This window comes from Suncus etruscus, chromosome 1 (assembly GCF_024139225.1).
Source record: "Suncus etruscus isolate mSunEtr1 chromosome 1, mSunEtr1.pri.cur, whole genome shotgun sequence".
Lineage (NCBI taxonomy): Eukaryota > Metazoa > Chordata > Mammalia > Eulipotyphla > Soricidae > Suncus > Suncus etruscus.
The window spans coordinates 4,371,436-4,388,379 of NC_064848.1; positions in this window are offsets into that span (position 1 = coordinate 4,371,436).

Consider the following 16,944-nt stretch of genomic DNA (forward strand, 5'->3'; position numbering starts at 1 on the left):
TTAACACAGCAGGAGTTCCAACCCCACACCTCAGGGCCGGAGCGGCGGCACAAGTGGTAAGTTGTCTGCCTTGCCAGCTCTAGCCTAGGAAAGATCCCCCGGTGTCCCATATGGTCCCCCAAGCCAGGGGCGATTTCTGAGCGCATAGCCAGGAGTAACCCCTGAGCATCACCGGGTGTGGCCCAAAAACCAACCCCCCACCCCCAACACTTCCAAGTGTAGCTCGAGTGGTGGTCACCAAACCACCAGTCCAATCCAATATTGCTGGGGTGGGCCCTACAAAGACACACACACGCTCACACCAACACACACACAATACAACTCATTGTATTGAAAATCGAAGAACTTGGTTTTAGTTTGGGGGCCACACCTGATGGTGTTCAGGTGCTCCTCTTCACACAGTGCTCAGATTTTCTCAGTGGTGTCATGGAAAATGTGCACACTGGTCTTTGAACTATCCAGCCCCCCGATGCTTATAATTTTTAAAAATAGAATTTATTGGGATCTGAGAGATAGCATGGAGGTAGATGTTTGCCTTGTATGCAGAAGGACAGTGGTTTGAATCCCAGCATCCCATATAGTACCCCTAGCCTGCCAGGAGCGATTTCTGAGCTTAGAGCCAGGAGTAACCCCTGAGTGCTGCTGGGTGTGACCCACAAAAGCCAAAAAAAAAAAAATAATAATTTATCTAAATAAATGTCGTTCTCTAATTGTCTTTGTTAGAATATAGAAACATTGGGTAGCTTCCCAGCTAGCCAAGAGTAGTTGGCTTGTTCTGCAAGGTGTTGTACAAAACAAGATTTTAAAGTCAGAAAGAGGTTAGGCCAAGGCTTGTAGCAATAGTAAGGAAACGTTTCTTAAGACAAAACCATTTCCCTTGAGAAGGCAGAAAGTCTTTATACTGTAGATTACCTGACATTGCCAGTCAGGGAATTCCAGATTGGTTGGTTTAAAATTCTTCAAGAGAGGTGAAAACTATAGTTATCTTTGCACGAAGTCTTGACGAGGCCTGGAATGATCTGTTTCATTATGGGTGTTTATGGAGGGCCACACCCAGTGATGTTCAAGAGATTATTCTTGGCTCTGCATTCAGGGATCATTCCAGGTAGTGCTAGACGAAATCATATGGGATGTGGGGGATTTAACGTGGGTTGGCCACATGTAAGGCAAGTGACCTGAACTATCTCTCCAGCCCCAGCACTATTCTACTAGATTTAAACTATTTGACAAGTTTGCCCTATTCTCCTCCCTCCCTCCCTCCCTCCCTCCCTCCCTCCCTCCCTCCCTCCCTTTGTCCTCCCTCCCTTCTTCCTTCCCTCCCTTCCCATCCCTTCCTTCCTTCCTCCCTTCCTCCCTCCCACCTACCCTTCTTCCCTCCCTCCCTCCCTCCCAACTACCCTTCTTCCCTTTTTCCCTCCCATCTTCCCTCCCTCTCACCTTCTCTCCCTCCCTCCCTCCCTCCCTTTCTTCCTTCCCTTCTTCCTTCTATCCTTCCTCCTTCTCTTCTTTCATTCCTTTGCACTGCATGGTGCCTCTAGTACCACCACAAGCAAAAGGCCCCTAGGAGTAGCCAGAGCACTGTCATCTGTAACACACAAACAGACACACACAAACACACACAAGCACACACACACACACACACACACACACACACACACACACACACACACGTTCTTGGTAGAAATAAAACCAGATGGCCACAGAAAATAGTCTGATGGTTATTTTGTAAACTAAAAATGTTCTTACCATACAACTCAACATTTGGGTCCTTGAGTTAGTATCCCAAAGAAATGCTTTTTTTTTCATGTGGATTATATAAGAATGTTCAAAATAGCTTTATTTATAAAAATTCAAAATCTTAAAAATATGCATAGCCAAGAGAGAGCTTGCCTTACATGTGGCTAACCTAGATTTGATCTCTGGCAATCATCTTGTCTCCAGAACACCACCAGGAGTAGTGTCTCTGAGAGTAGAGTCAGGGGTAAACCCTCAGCATTGCTGGGTGTGGCCTAAAAACAAAACAGAACAGAAGAAAAATATGTAAAAACTCAAAATGTGAAACTATACAAATGTCCATCAATGACTAACTGACCAATATATTTAAGAAATCAGTATATATAGCATGGACTATTACTCAGAAATTTAAATTAAAAAAATATTGAGGGTCTGGAGAGATAGCATGGAACTAGGTCATCTGCCTTGCATGCAGAAGGACGATGGTTCGAATCCCGGCATCCCATATGGTTCCCGAGCCTGCCAGGAGTAATCCCTGTGCGCAGCTGGGTGTGACCCAAAAACCCAAAAACAAACAAACAAAAAAATTGAAATTCACAAATCTTGGATAAACCTCAAGAAAAATATGCTGAGTTGGAAAAAAATCCCAGAAAGATGTTGTATGATTCCTTTTTAAGGAAATAATACAGAGAAAGGGAAAACAGACTAGCTCTTACCTCAAAATTAGCGCTGGAGATGAACAAATGCTTTCCCAAATCTTCAGCATCTTGGTTTGTATATGGTAACATAAGAGGTCAGCTTCCAGCTGTCTGCTCAGAAATAGCTCCTGGCAGGCACAGGGGACCATATGAGACACCGGGATTCGAACCAACCACCTTCGGTCCTGGATCGGCTGCTTGTAAGGCAAACGCCACTGTGCTATCTCTCCGGCCCGTGACTTCCTTTTTTACTTATTTGTAATCTCCTGTAAGCCTAATTATTATTTATTTTTTGTTTTTGTTTTTGTTTGTTTTTGTTTTGGGCCACACCCGATGGCGCTCCGGGGTTACTCCTGGCTCTGTGCTCAGAAATCACTCCTGGCAGGTTTGGGGGACCAATTGGGATGCTGGGGATCAACCCAGGTTGTCCTGGGTTGGCTGCATGCCAGGCAAATGCCCTACCACTGTGTTATCACTCTAGCCCCAACCCTAATTATTTCTAAATAGAAGAATATCCCATAGATCTAAAATGTATGCCTAAATATACATAGTTACATAGAAAGATGTTTACTTTTATTTACTTATACAAAATGAATATAGTGAATATATATTAATATAACATAATAAGGAAGCAAAATACCAAGATTTGTATGAAAGGATGTCAGAAAATTTGGAAAATAGCTCAAAATTTCCATGCTTCACTCTAGTAATAGGTGTGGTGTAGGAATGATGTATGTATGAAAAGTATAATTATGGACCTGTATGATCATACATTGGGTAGGATATTTGTCTTGCTCTCAGTCAATGCAGGTTTGATCTTCAGCATCCCATATGATTCCCTTAGGCCACCAGACGTGTTCCCTGAGCACAGAGCCAGAAGTAACCTCCAAGCACTGCCAGGAGTGATTCCTCAGTGTAGAGCAAGAAGTAGGCTTTAATCACTGTTGGTGTGGGCCAAAAAACAAAAACAAAAAAGTAAAATCAGGGGCCGGTGTGGTGGCGCTAGAGGTAAGGTGTCTGCCTTGCCAACGCTAGCCTAGAACAGACCACGGTTCCATCCCCCGGAGTCCTATATGGTCCCCCAAGCCAGGAGCGACTTCTGAGCACATAGCCAGAGTAACCCCTGAGCGTCATTGGGTGTGGCCCAAAAACCAAAAAAAAAAGTAAAATCAACAGTATTTTGAATCTCAGATCTCAATAAAATGGATAAAAAAACAAAAAGCTCCTCTAACTTGCTCAAGCCAAAGGGATAGTATAGGAGGCCAAATGTTTATCTTGCGTGCAGTCCACCCTGGTTCAATTCCCAACAGGTAACACATGTGGTCTCCTTAGCACTGCTGGGAGTCACTCCTGAGCACAGAGCCAGGAATAATAGCCCCTGAGCAGCAGATGTTGAGTCTACAAAACAACACACACACACACACACACACACACACACACACACACACACAAATCCATACTGCCATAGAAACTGGAAAAAGAAAATAAACAGAAACTGTCAGAACACATATGTCAGCACTCTGGAAAACAGTCAGGTAGAATGCATGCTTCAAATATTTGTAGCCTAGATTTGCTCACGAAGAGCTCAAACACCCAGAGAGTGACAAGGTTCTGAGCACTATAGTCTCATTCTTGTGCAACGTGGCCTTGGTCTGGACAATAGGAACTCCTGGGGTAGAGTCTAAGAGAGGCACAGCCACAGGTATAGAGGACAGAGATCTCACCCATGAGCATGAGGCCATAGCCAAAGACTCAATAAAATTGAGAAACCTGGGAACCATTGGCATAGTCTGAATGAGGCCCAGTGACAAGATTTTTAGGCTAGGAAAGCATTCGCAGGATATATAACAGTGTAGGGATGAGACAGGCTTTGGTACACTGGAGACTGGCAGATGATGAGAAACAGGGTTTAGGAAGTTGTATGCTGGACCAGGCACCAAGGGGTAGGATGAGTGATGATGTACAAAGGTATAAGGGGAGGCCTAGGCATTAGAAATGAGACTGAGAAATGTACTTGGAATTTATTTATTTATTTATTTAGGTTTTTTGGCCACACCCAGTGGTTCTAAGGGTTACTCCTGGTTCTGTGCTCAGAAATAGCCCCTGACAGGCTTGGGGGACTATGCAGGATACAGGAATCGAACCCAGTTCCATCCCAGTTTGGCCATGTGCAAGGCAAATGCCTCCTGCTGTGCTATCACTCTGGCCCTGAGAAATGTACTTGAAATAAACAATAAACTCTACTTTTGGGGCCAGAGAGATAGCATGGAGGCAGGGCATTTGTCTTGCATGCAGAAGGATGGTGGTTCGAATCCGGCATCCCATATGATCCCCCGAGCCTGCCAGGAGCAATTTCTGAGCCTAGAGCCAGGAGTAACCCCTGAGCGCTGCCAGATGTGACCCAAAAAACAAAATAAACAAACAAAAACCCTCTACTTTTTCATTTGTCACACCCAGTGATTCTCAGACTCCTTCCTGGCTCTGCACTCAAGGATCACTCCTTGAGTGATCCGTGGACCATATGGGATACACCATATGGCGGTGCTCAGAGAACCATATGGGATGCCAGGGATTAAACTCAGGTTGCAGCATACAAAATGAGGGCCTTAACCACTATGCTGTCTTTCTGCTTCTTAACGCTGCTTCTTTTATTTATTTATTTATTTTACTTTAAACATTGTGGTTTACAGAGTTGCTCATAATACAGTTGTTTTTGGCATTTAATGTTCCAACACCAATCTGCAAATCTTTCAGGTAATTCTCAAACCCATCATCTCAGGCTAAAATCTACTTTCATTGTAATTGTCAAAGGAAGAAAATAATGACAAATGTGAAAGTAAATGTAATAGAAATTAGAAAAAGAAAATAAACAAGCCCTAATGGCTCTTTGAGAAATTCAACAAAATTGATGAATCTTTAGTCTTAAAAAAAGGGGGGGGGAGAAGACATTTACTAAAATCAGAAATAAAATGATAGATATTTCTAATTAATTTTGGGAAATGGAAAGGTTTATAAGACAATACTCTAAGGAGCTGAAGTGATAGTATAGCTAGTACAACAGATAGGGCTTTTTTTTTTTTTTTTTGGTTTGTTTTTTGGGCCATACAAAGCAAACGATGTAGGGCATTTTCTTTGCCCCCAACAAACTTGGGTCCTTTTCCTGACATACATCTGGTCCCTGAGCCCCACTGGGAGTGATCCCTAGCATTGCTGGGGTGAGTCAAAAACAAACAAGAAAGATAATACCTTAAACAGTTGTACGCCAACAATTTGTGTTAATCACGTCAAATGAACAAATTCCTAGAAGCCCATACTTTTACCAAAATAATTAATGAAAAATAGAAAATCTACATAAATCTGTAACTATTAATAAAAAATGTAATCTTAAAAGATACCCCTACCAAGAAATCCCTGAGCCAGATAACTTTATGGGTAATTTATATTAATGACAGGATTTATGTTAATTCTTCTCAAAAGTTTCCAAAAATTTAAAGACAGTGCTTCCTAATTCATTCTGTGAAAACAGTTTTAATCTGATACTGAAACCAAAGATTCTCCAAGAAAAGAAAATAAGAGATCAATTCTACCTTAGGAATTCTTGGTCCTATTAGTACTATTCTGATTTTCACCTATTGGGGGAGGTCTGTTGAGCCACACCGGTAGTGGTCAGGAGTCACCCCTCACTCTGCACTCAGGGGTCAATCGCTCCTGGTGGGCTCAGAGGACCATAAGGGATGCTGACAATCGAACTCAGGTTGCTTGCATGCAAGGAAAGGCACTACCAGCTGTACTATCACTCCAGCCCTATAAGATAAATTTTTAAGAGACAGTAAGGTAGGATTTATTTTATCTGTAGTCATCCTTCTTTCTTATTTAGGACTAAATCACATCTAAATGGCCCTCAATTGAGCTTTGCAGTGAAGAAGGCCCTGCTTTGATTCCTAGCACTGCATGGTCCCCTGAGCAACAAAGGGGTTAACTCTCAAGCACCAAAATGGAACCTAATTCCTAAGTGCTATTGGGTTCTAGTACTATAGCCCAGCTAGGAGTTATCCATGAGTACAAGCCGAGTGTGACCCGAAAACCTAAATAAATAAATAAATAAACAAATAAATAAATAAATAAATAAAATGCAACTTCAGGGGGAGGAGAAAGAAGTAAGCATAGAGGCCAGAAACCCTTGGTAAATAGCTTCTTGGTTTAGCATGGAAGATAGATATGAACCAAGAACAAAGGGACAATACCTCAGTGCTGAATCTCTGGTTTTCTGTTGAGACACAAAGAAGGATTCAAGGATGGAATGCTGCTGATCCCTGTAGGGCTAGAAATCACCTAAGTCACCCAGAGGGATCTCAGGGGTCTCCTGTCAATGCTAAGGGCATGATACTAATATATATATATATGGTACTGGGATCAAACCTGGGTTAAACCACATGCAAGGCAGGCATGTATCTTAACTTCTGTGCCCTCTCCATCCCCTAAAGTTCCATTCTCTTTCTCACCAACATTCTTCTGTTTAACAAGGTAGATAACTATAGGTTAAGTGAACTGAAGCAAGGTGTTTTTTTAGACAAAGACAAAGAGATGTAGAGATAATACAAGAGTTAAGATGCTTGATTTGCATGTGATTGACCTCAGTTTGATTCCCAGCACCACCAAAGGTCTCCGATGCACCACTAGGGATTATCCCATTGCACAGATATCAGAGCACTCCTCTGAGCACCACCAGATGTGACTCAAATGTTGCCGCCATTCAATTAATGAATTAATTAAATAAGTAAAACAAAAATGAAACCAACTGTGGCTTAAGTGCCACACTGGCAGAGATCAAAAGAGATCAAGGCTCACTCCAGGCTCTGTGCTCAGGGGCTATTCCTATCGTTTTTAGGGTACCATACATGGTTCTGGGAATTTGGACTAGGATAGGACTACATACAAGACAAAAACTTTTATTTTGAGGGGTCAGAGAGACAGTGTAATGGGTAGGAAGTTTGCCTTAAAACTGATCAACCTGGGTTTGATCCTAGGTTTGAACCATTCCATATGGTTCCTGAACCTGCAGGGGTAATTCTTGAGCATACTGGCAGGAGTAACCCCTGAACACTACTGGATGTGAACCCAAACACCAAAAAATAAATGTTTTACTTTGAATACAAACATTTACATTTTTTTAATTTGACACTTTGCAGAACCCATTATTAACCACAGTTTCCAAATATTCATACAAATGAAAAACAAATAGAGAAGGGCAGAATAAAGAAATATTTTAATTCTTATCTATTTTAAAAATGTAACTTAATAAAGAAAATTCATCTTAACTAGTAAAATTTCAATGACAAGGTAGTCATTTTATTTCTTTATTTATTTCTTGGAGGGAAACTGGGCAATGTCAGGGCTTACCTTGGCACTGTGCTCAAGATTCATTCCTAGTAGGACTCAGAGGACCTCATGGTGGTTGGAGATCAAACCCCTCTCGGTGGTATGCAAGATATGTGCCTCACCACTGTTTTATCTCTCTAGTTCCATTTTTATTCCACTTTAAAGTAAAATTAAATTTTATTTCAAGATGGTATCAGATATCTTTAGAACTATAAAAATAGTTCTGAGGCTATAGTCCAAAAGAATGGAACAAAGTATGAAGCCTCACATTCAATATCTGGGTACTGATGGGAATGACACCAAGCACTGCCATTTGTGCTCCCTCAAAAGAAAAATAAAAGAAAAAGAAGAAATAAAAAGAAAGAAAGAAAGAGAAAGAAAGAAAGAATAAAGAGAAAAAGAAAGAAAAGAAGGAAGAAAGAAAAGAGAAAGAAGAAAGAAAGAAACAAGAAAGAAGAAAGAAGAGAAAAGGAAAGGAAGGAAGGAAGGAAGGAAGAAAAGAAAGAAAGAAGGAAGGAAGAAAAGAAAGAAAGAAAGAAAGAAAGAAAGAAAGAAAGAAAGAAAGAAAGAAAGAAAGAAAGAAAGAAAGAAAGAAAGAAAGAGGAAAAAGAGAAAGAAAAGGAAGGAAATAAAGAAGAAAAAGAAAGAAAGAAAGAAAGAAAAAGAAAGAAAGAAAGAAAGAAAGAAAGAAAGAAAGAAAGAAAGAAAGAAAGAAAGAAAAAGAAGAGGGGTCGGCGTGATAACACAGCTGTAGGGCATTTGCCTTACATGAGGCTGACCTGGTTTCAATCCCCGGCATCCCATATGGTCCCCCAAGCCTGCCAAGAGTGATTTCTGAGCACAGAGCTAGGAATAACCTCTGAGTGCTGCTGGGTGTGGCCAAAACAAAACGAAAACAAACAAAAAAAAGAAGAGAAGTGAAAAGGAAAGGAGAAGGAGGAGAAGAGAGGAAAGGGGAAGAAAAAGGAAATAGAAAGGGAGGAAAATGGACCGGAGAGATAGCATGGAGGTAAGGAGTTTGCCTTGCATGCAGGACAGTGGTTCAAATCCCAGCATCCCATATGGTCCCCTGAACCTGCCAGGGGCAATTTCTGAGCATAGAGCCAGGAGTAACCCCTGAGAGTTGCTGGGTGTGACCCAAAAAACAAAAAAACAAGAAACAAACAAACAAAAAAGGGACGAAAGAGGGAAGAGAAGGGAAAAAAGGAAGGACAAAGGTATGAAAAGGGCAAGAAAAGGAAAGAAGAGAAGGAAAGAAAGAAAGAAAGGGGGAAGGAAAGTAGGAAGAAAAGGAAAAAGAAAGGAGAAGAAAAGGGGTAAAAAAGGGAAGGGAAGGAGATGGGAGGAAGAAGAAGAGAGGTGAGGAGGGGAAGAACAGTAGAAGGAAATGGGAAGGAGAGGAAGGAAAAGAAAGTAAAGGGAGAGAAAGGGGAAGAGAAGAAAAAAGGGAAAGGGGACGCAAAGGGAAGAAAGAAGGAAGAGAAGGGAAAGCAATGAAAATGGAGGGAAGGAAAGGGAGAGAAGGAAAAGGGGAAAAAGGTGGAGGAGGGGAAGGGAGAGTAGAGGAGGGAATGATAGGGAGGAGGAGCACTAAGAAAAAAATTTATCACTTTTGGGGTTGAACCGATAAAACAGTGGGTAGGCCATTTGCTTTGCATGAAGCTGACACGGGTTCGATCCCTGGCATCTCATATAGTCCCCCAAGCCCATCAGGAGTGACTGATTTCTGAGCACATAGCTGGGAGTAACCTCTGAGTGCTTATGGTTGTGGCCCAGAAACAAAAAAAAGTAAATTTTAGAAAAAGGGAAGAGAAAGAGAAAGAAAACGAAAGGAAAAGAACCAAAAGTTCAGAAAATTAAAAGACAAATTTGCCTTTCAAATCAAATTGGAAACCTCAACCTTCAAGCAAGGATATAATCCAGATGATTGTGTCTCATAAACATCACAGAATGGGTCAGGAACGATAGCACAAAAGCATTTGCCTTATGATCTGGGTTTAATCCCTGGCATACCATATGGACCCCTGAGCCTGAGAAGAGTGATTTTTTTTTTTTTTGTTTTTGTTTTTGGGCGACACCCACCATTGCTCAGGGGTTACTCCTGGCTGTCTGCTCAGAAATAGCTCCTGGCAGGCACGGGGGACCATATGGGACACCAGGATTCGAACCAACCACCTTTGGTCCTGGATCGGCTGCTTGCAAGGGAAACACCACTGTGCTATCTCTCCGGGCCCAGAGAAGAGTGATTTCTGAGCCCCAGAGTCCAGAGTAGCTCCTGAGCATCAGTGGGTGTGGCCCAAAAGTCACTGAATGAATTAAGTTGTCCAGAAAAAAGATCACATCAGAATGGGACTTTGGGTGATGCTCCATCACTTTGGGTGATGTGGGTTACCAGAAAATTGGATGATAGTCCTGATGGCAGTCCACATGTGTGCTGGTTCTCCTCTTCCAAGCACTTGGGGGAATGGATAGTACTTCCCCATTCCATCTCAGGTTAATCCTGCCCACGTGACTGAAGTTGGTTAATAAAATATGAAAGGAATTTGTGTGTGTCGCTTTGGGGCAGAAGTTTTCTGAGTCAGTGCCTCCTTTGTGTTTCCTATTCCTCCTCTTCCCCCATCTGGGTGATCAGTGATCAATGAAGCTTGGGTAGAGATGGAGCTTCATCAGTCTGGAAAGATTCGGGGTCATTTCTATCAGCTCACAACACAGTGTGAACAAGGAGAGGTTTTATTGAGCTACTTTACCTTAGTGGAGAGTTGAGAGGTTTATTTTCCTGATCACCACAGCACCCCTAACCTATATGACATATCTTTATAGGTAGAAAACATTATTAAGCAAGAAGGGAAACCCACAAGCCATAAAGCAAAAGAATGTTAAGTGGATCCTTGAACTGATTTAAAGCTTTGTACAATAAAAGACACTCTCAAGAAACGATATTCTCGGGAATGGAGAGATAGTATAGCTAGTATATTCCTTGCAGGCAGCCACCTCACACTCAATCCTCAGTGCCCTGTATAGTTTCTTGTGTGGTTTCCAGGAGTGATCCTTGAATGCAGAGTCAAGAGTAAGACCTGAGCCCTAAGTAGGGATGTGCTCCCCCACTCCCAAATGATATTCTGGAAGAAACCTTTGCAATACATATGCAACGTTTATAATTAAGTTATGTTCAAAGATCATGAATAAATTATTAACAGAGACCAAAGAGATAGCAGATTAGGTTTTTTTGTCTTGCATGTGGCTGACCCTGATTTAATTTCTGGCACCACTTGGTCAACTAAATACTGCTGGAGTGGCTTCTAAGCACAGAGTGGGGGGAGCCCCCAAGTACCACTCTGTGTGACCCAATATCACCTCCCTTAAACAAAGAACTTGATAACAAAAGAACTCATAAACAATAAGCAAAGTATATGCAGATGTTGTAATAACTTTTGTTGTTTCTTCTGCCAAAAGCTCCTAGATGCTTTTTTGGGAAAAGGGAACATCCTTCACTCATTCTCATTCATTCAGTTATATACTCTCATCTCCAGATGGGACCCACGCTGTTTTCTCCAGGGCTATATGCAATGCCTTAATCAATTATTAAGACTGAGCATCATTGGATTAGAATTTGGCATTTTCATGACATTGAACAGTTTTCTATCTTTTTTGGAAGGTGAGGGTAAGTCTGCCCAGTAGTACTGGGGGGCACCAGAGGTCAGTCTTAATGGTTGAATGTGAGGGTCTGAGCATGTGGGGTTGCTCAGATTCTGTGGTGCCCAGGGCTATCAGGGCCACTCCAGAGGCAATCAGGGACCTGCAGCACCACACTTCATGATCCTCAGGGTGGGAAGTGGGCATGTGGTACTGAGAATGGAACCAGTTGATTTGCATGGGCCTTAAGCAAGTTTTGTTTGCTTTTGCTTTTGGGTCACACCTGGTGAAGTTCAGGTGTTACACTTGGCTCTGCACTCAGTAAGCTTACTCCTGGTAAGCTTGCAGGACTGTATGAGATGTCAGGGGTTGAACTTGGGTCAGCTGAATGCAAGACAAGCTCCTTACCCGGTGTACTATTGCTCTGACCCCACAACACTTTTGTTTGTTTGTTTGTTTGTTTTGGGGGATCACACCTGGCAGTGCTCAGGGGTTCCTCCTGGCTCAGAAATCGCTCCTGGCAGGCTTGGAGGACCATATGGGATGCTGGGATTCGAACCACCATCCTTCGGCATGAAAGGCAAATGCCTTACCTCCATGCTATTTCTCCAGCCCCGTACAGTAGTTTTTTTTTTAAATATATATAAAACAATGTAATTGGGGATGGGGAGGTGACTCAAAGTACTGGAGTACATGCTCTGCATGTGGGAGGCCTGAGCTCCATTCGCAGTACTTTTTGATCCTCTAAGTAACTGCTGGGGACTACGACCTGAGCAGTATTCAGTATGATCAACACAAACAAAACAAAAAGTGAGAAAGAAATATTGTTTAATGAAATCAGTTCCCAAGTAATGTATCTAACATGATCATATTTTTTTAAAGTAGGAAAAGGGAAGTCTATAATCAATGGAATATAACTTTACATGGCATAGAGAAAAGCCTATCACCATAAGATCAATTCCTTTCTATAGTGTGCTTTTTACTCAGTAATGTCTCAGGTTCGAACTAACCCTTTCATTTTGCTTTGGAATGCTGGGACTAAGATACCACAAACCACATTTCCTCTTTGCCAGCTGCTGTTACACTCTCGTTAATATGGGGTGTTGGTGGGAGGAGGAAGTCTAGAGGACAAACTTCCTGTTTTGTGTCTTTTTTTTTTTCCTTAAAGCTTCCTGTTTTTGTCAGTAATTTTTCACTCCGAAGTGATTCTAGGTTCCTATATTTTCCATGTTCCCATTCTTGGTGAATACTCAAGTACTGGTACTCCAGTATGCACTCCTCAAATGACAATCTCCAATCCAACTTTCTGGGTTCAAATGGCCTTGGTGTTTCCTTTGCACCCAGCCCTAGGGCTGAGAATTAGTGCCTGTAAGTCTTCCATTAATTCAGTGTTATGCTTTCTGAGTCCTCTAATATTTACTAAATCTATCATATTAATTTGCTATCCCAATGTTAACAGATTACCACAAATAGAGTGGCTTAAAATAACACACTTAAAATTTTTTAATTTATTTTTATTTATTAAATCTTTTGGTAGGGCACCCCTAGAAATGGTCAAAGGTTGCTCCTGGCTCTGCACTCAGAAGTTGCTTGTGGCATTGCTCAGGGGACCAAATGGGATGCTAGAGATCGAACACAGCTTGGCAGCATGCAAGGCAAGTGCCCTATCGGCCATATTCTCTCTCTCTCTCTCTCTCTCTCTCTCTCTCTCTCTCTCTCTCTCTCTCTCTCTCTCTCTCTCTCTCTCTCTCTCTTTTTTCTCTCTCTCTCTTTCTCTCTCTCTCTCTCTCTCTCTCTCTCTCTCTCTCTCTCTCTCATCCCACTAGTTTTTAATCTTATAGACCTGGAACTTAGAGAGTTTTGGCCATCGAAAGTCCAAAATGGGTTTACTGGATTAAAAATATATGATTTAATTACTTCTGGAAGCTCTGGATCTGGATTTTGGAAAATGCCTGCATTCTTTGGTTCCTTCCTCCACCCTCAAAGCATAAAATCTTCCACTGGACCTTCAGGTGCTTCAAATCTCTCTCTAGTATCTGTTTCCCTCTGTTCCTTATAAGGAATCTTGTGATTATATTGGATAATCTTCTCAATATTCTCATCTCAAAATTCTATAGATAATCTCCCCATCTCAAAATCTTTCACCACATCTGCAAATGTAAGGTAATTTGGTGCTTTGTTGAAAAAGGTGACAAAAGATAGGGAGAGTGGCATGCGATTTAGGGGACGCTAGTGCACCTCTCACCCCTTTCCAGTTATGCCTGAAACTGCTCTGATCTAACTGCTCAGTAGTGAACCACAGTGCTTGGCACCAACCTCAGAATACCATTCAGATATAGAACATTTAGAAGGTACAGCTAGTTTGGCTCTAAAATAAAATTGTTTTACAGTCTCCAGGGATTGGAAGAAACTCTGACTTGACGCTGTTTAAACAAGAGTGTTTGAAGAATGTGTTCAAGATTCTTTAAACTCAGACTATCTAAATTCTAAGGAATTCAAAAATAAGGGTAAACACTTCACTGATTTTAAAGCCTATCTAGAGAGGAGACTGCGGTTTATATAACCTCTGCTCTTGGTTCTAAGGATCAAATCATTCTTTGTGGCAGGTTTGGTGGAAGCAAAGGAGCCCACCTAGAGTTGTACCACACAGTCTGGATTTTCTGAGAATAAGCATCATAACTAATTAATATTCTGGCATCAGCAAACAGTGTATTCTGGATTTTTGTTTCTGAAAATATGTCCATCATATTGTGTATGTATTGGCTTTGGGGATGGAACCCAGGTCCTCACAATGAGATATATCTGCTCAACCTCTGAGCCACCTCTCCAGTTCCTGGCCAGGAAGATCATCTACTCCTGCATCATTATTTTACAATGAATTTACAGCTCAGAGAGAAAGGAACTCACTCAGCAATGCCAGGCACGGTTCCTGGCACCAAGGTGCTAAGTCTTAGCCAAAGAGTCAAACCTTGCCACTAGCCCTGGCCCAGACTAACCCTAGCCACTCTAGACAGAGGCAGACAAAGAGAAGTCTCAGGTCCTCAAGGTTTGGGATTAAGTGAGCTTCTGTGACCTTGTGGAGGCCTCCAGACCACAGTTATACATTTACCCAATGCCTGTCATGTAAGACCTCTTTCCTTCCTTCCTTCCTTCCTTCCTTCCTTCCTTCCTTCCTTCCTTCCTTCCTTCCTTCCTTCCTTCCTTCCTTCCTTCCTTCCTTCCTTCCTTTCTCTCTTTTGGTTTTTGGGTCACACCTGGCGACGCTCAGGGGTTACTCTTGGTTCTGCATTCAGAAATTGCTCCTGGCAGGCTCAAGGGACCATATGGGATGCCAGGATTCAAACCAGTCTTAAGTCGGCCGCTTACAAGGCAAATGCACTACCGCTGTGCTGTCTCCCCGGCCCTTGTAAGATCATTTTTAAAGGCCTTTTCCTTCACCCTAATGATGAGGATTGAACTCAGGGCCTCAGAAATGTGCAGAGTCTGTTGCTAAGTCAGAGTAACTCACCAGGTTTTTCTGGGAAAACAAAACAAAACTGTCTTTCTCTGAGGCATCTGATTCTATCACCTCCCTCAAATGACAAGATGTGGGAGCAGGTGGTCTTAAAATCTAGTAATGCAGAAGTATGTGGGCCTCAGGCAGGAGAACTTGGCCAAACAGGTGCCTTCTACTGCCATGACCAGTGGGCCCCTAAAACTGCTCTTTAGGGGAATGTCAGACAGAAGATGGGGGAAGGCGATGCTGGAATGTGCTTAACATTCTCCTTCAGCTTATACTCTGACCTCTGACAACAAGGGTGCCCCTTAGAGCCTCACTTCTCTTGTTGAACTGTATTTTTCCACCTTAGAGCCTTCTCCCAGGAATACACACAGGATGAGTGAGAGCATCAAGACCAGCCCTCAACCATCTCGATTTGGGGTGACTCCTTTTTTGGGAGGGACCACAGTGGTGCTCAGGATTTACTCCTGGCTCTGCATGCAGGAATTACTTCTAGGAGTGCTCTGGAAACCATATGGGATGCTCAGGTTTAAATCTGGCTTGGGCTTATTAAGGCAAAAACTCAACCCATTGTACTATTGCTCCAACCCTTACTATTGGGGGGACTCTGAAGGCCATCTTGGCTCCACCATTTCCCCTGAGGTTTGTTGAGACCTTTATGGTTCCTGTGTTAAAGAGTACTCCCTGAGAAACTCCTAACATTCATTTTCCTCCTTAGTAGTCCATCCTGAGGCCTCAAAGCTATGGACTGCCTCCGGAAGTCAAAGACTTGAGCAACAGCGGTGAGGTAGTAGATTTCACAGGCACTATGCAGAAGCTCCAGTGCAAAGGGGATGAAATGGAGACAGAGGCCCAATTCTAGCAGGAATTAAAATCAGCAGGAACCTGTGTCCTCCCTTCTTTTCTTCCCACGAGAGGCCCTGCAACCATACTCCACTAGACATCTGCCTTGTGTCCTGATTGTTTTTCAACGACCTGCCTTGACCTTTTGCTCAAGAGTCTGGGACTCTCTGTCCACATTTGACTGTCTCTCCCTTTGAGGAATTAGCCAGTGATCTCTAAACCTTCAACTTCGATGACCCAGAACAAAGGTGTTTTCACCTGTCTGCCTTTGAGTACTGTGAGTTCCCCTGGACACCATCTTGGACCGATGCCTGATCCCCTGGGGACTAGTTTGATGTCAGGGTCATTTTCTCTAGCTTCATCCCACAGGCTCTCCCTCTTCTCTCCTCACTAACCCAAATGCTAAGAGTACAGCTCAGGACACTTGAGATTACAAACCTTTTTCTTTTTTGACTCAAGATTTACTTCTAAGAAAATTTTATTTTATTTTATTTCATTTTAAGAGACAATACAGATTATTCTTTGTGATTTTGTTTTCTCTCTTGTTTCTTTTCCTTTTGGTCCAAGTTAATTCTTTAACAAGACACCTTGGGTGGCCCCAAGACATAGTATAGCAGGTAAGGTGCTTGCATTGCATGTAACTAATCCAGGTTTGATCTCTGACACCCTATACGGTCCCCTGAGCCCAGCCAGGAGTAATTTCTGAGCACAGAGCCAAGAGTAAACTCTTGAGTATTACTGAATATGGCCCTCCCAAAACAAATATCTTCTTTAGGGGATTGGTGGTGGAGAGTGTACTATATTACACAGTGCTTAAGACTTTCTCTCGACTTTTTGCCTGGTAGTACTTAGGGGATCCTATGGGGTTCTAAGGATAAACCTGGATATGTCTCATGCAAGGCAAGTGTCCTACCTGCTGTAATACCTCTGTAGCCTAAAGACATCTTTTTTGTTTGTTTGTTTGTTTGGGTTTTTTGGTCACATCCGGTGGCACTTAGGGGTTACTCCTGGCTCTGCTCTCAGAAATCACTCCTGGAAGGCTCAGGGGACCATATGGAATGCCAGGGATTGAATTTTCATCCTGGATCAGCTGCTTGCAAGGCAAATGACCTACTGCTGTGCTATCTCTCCGGCCACAGTCTTTCTTTTAATTACTTT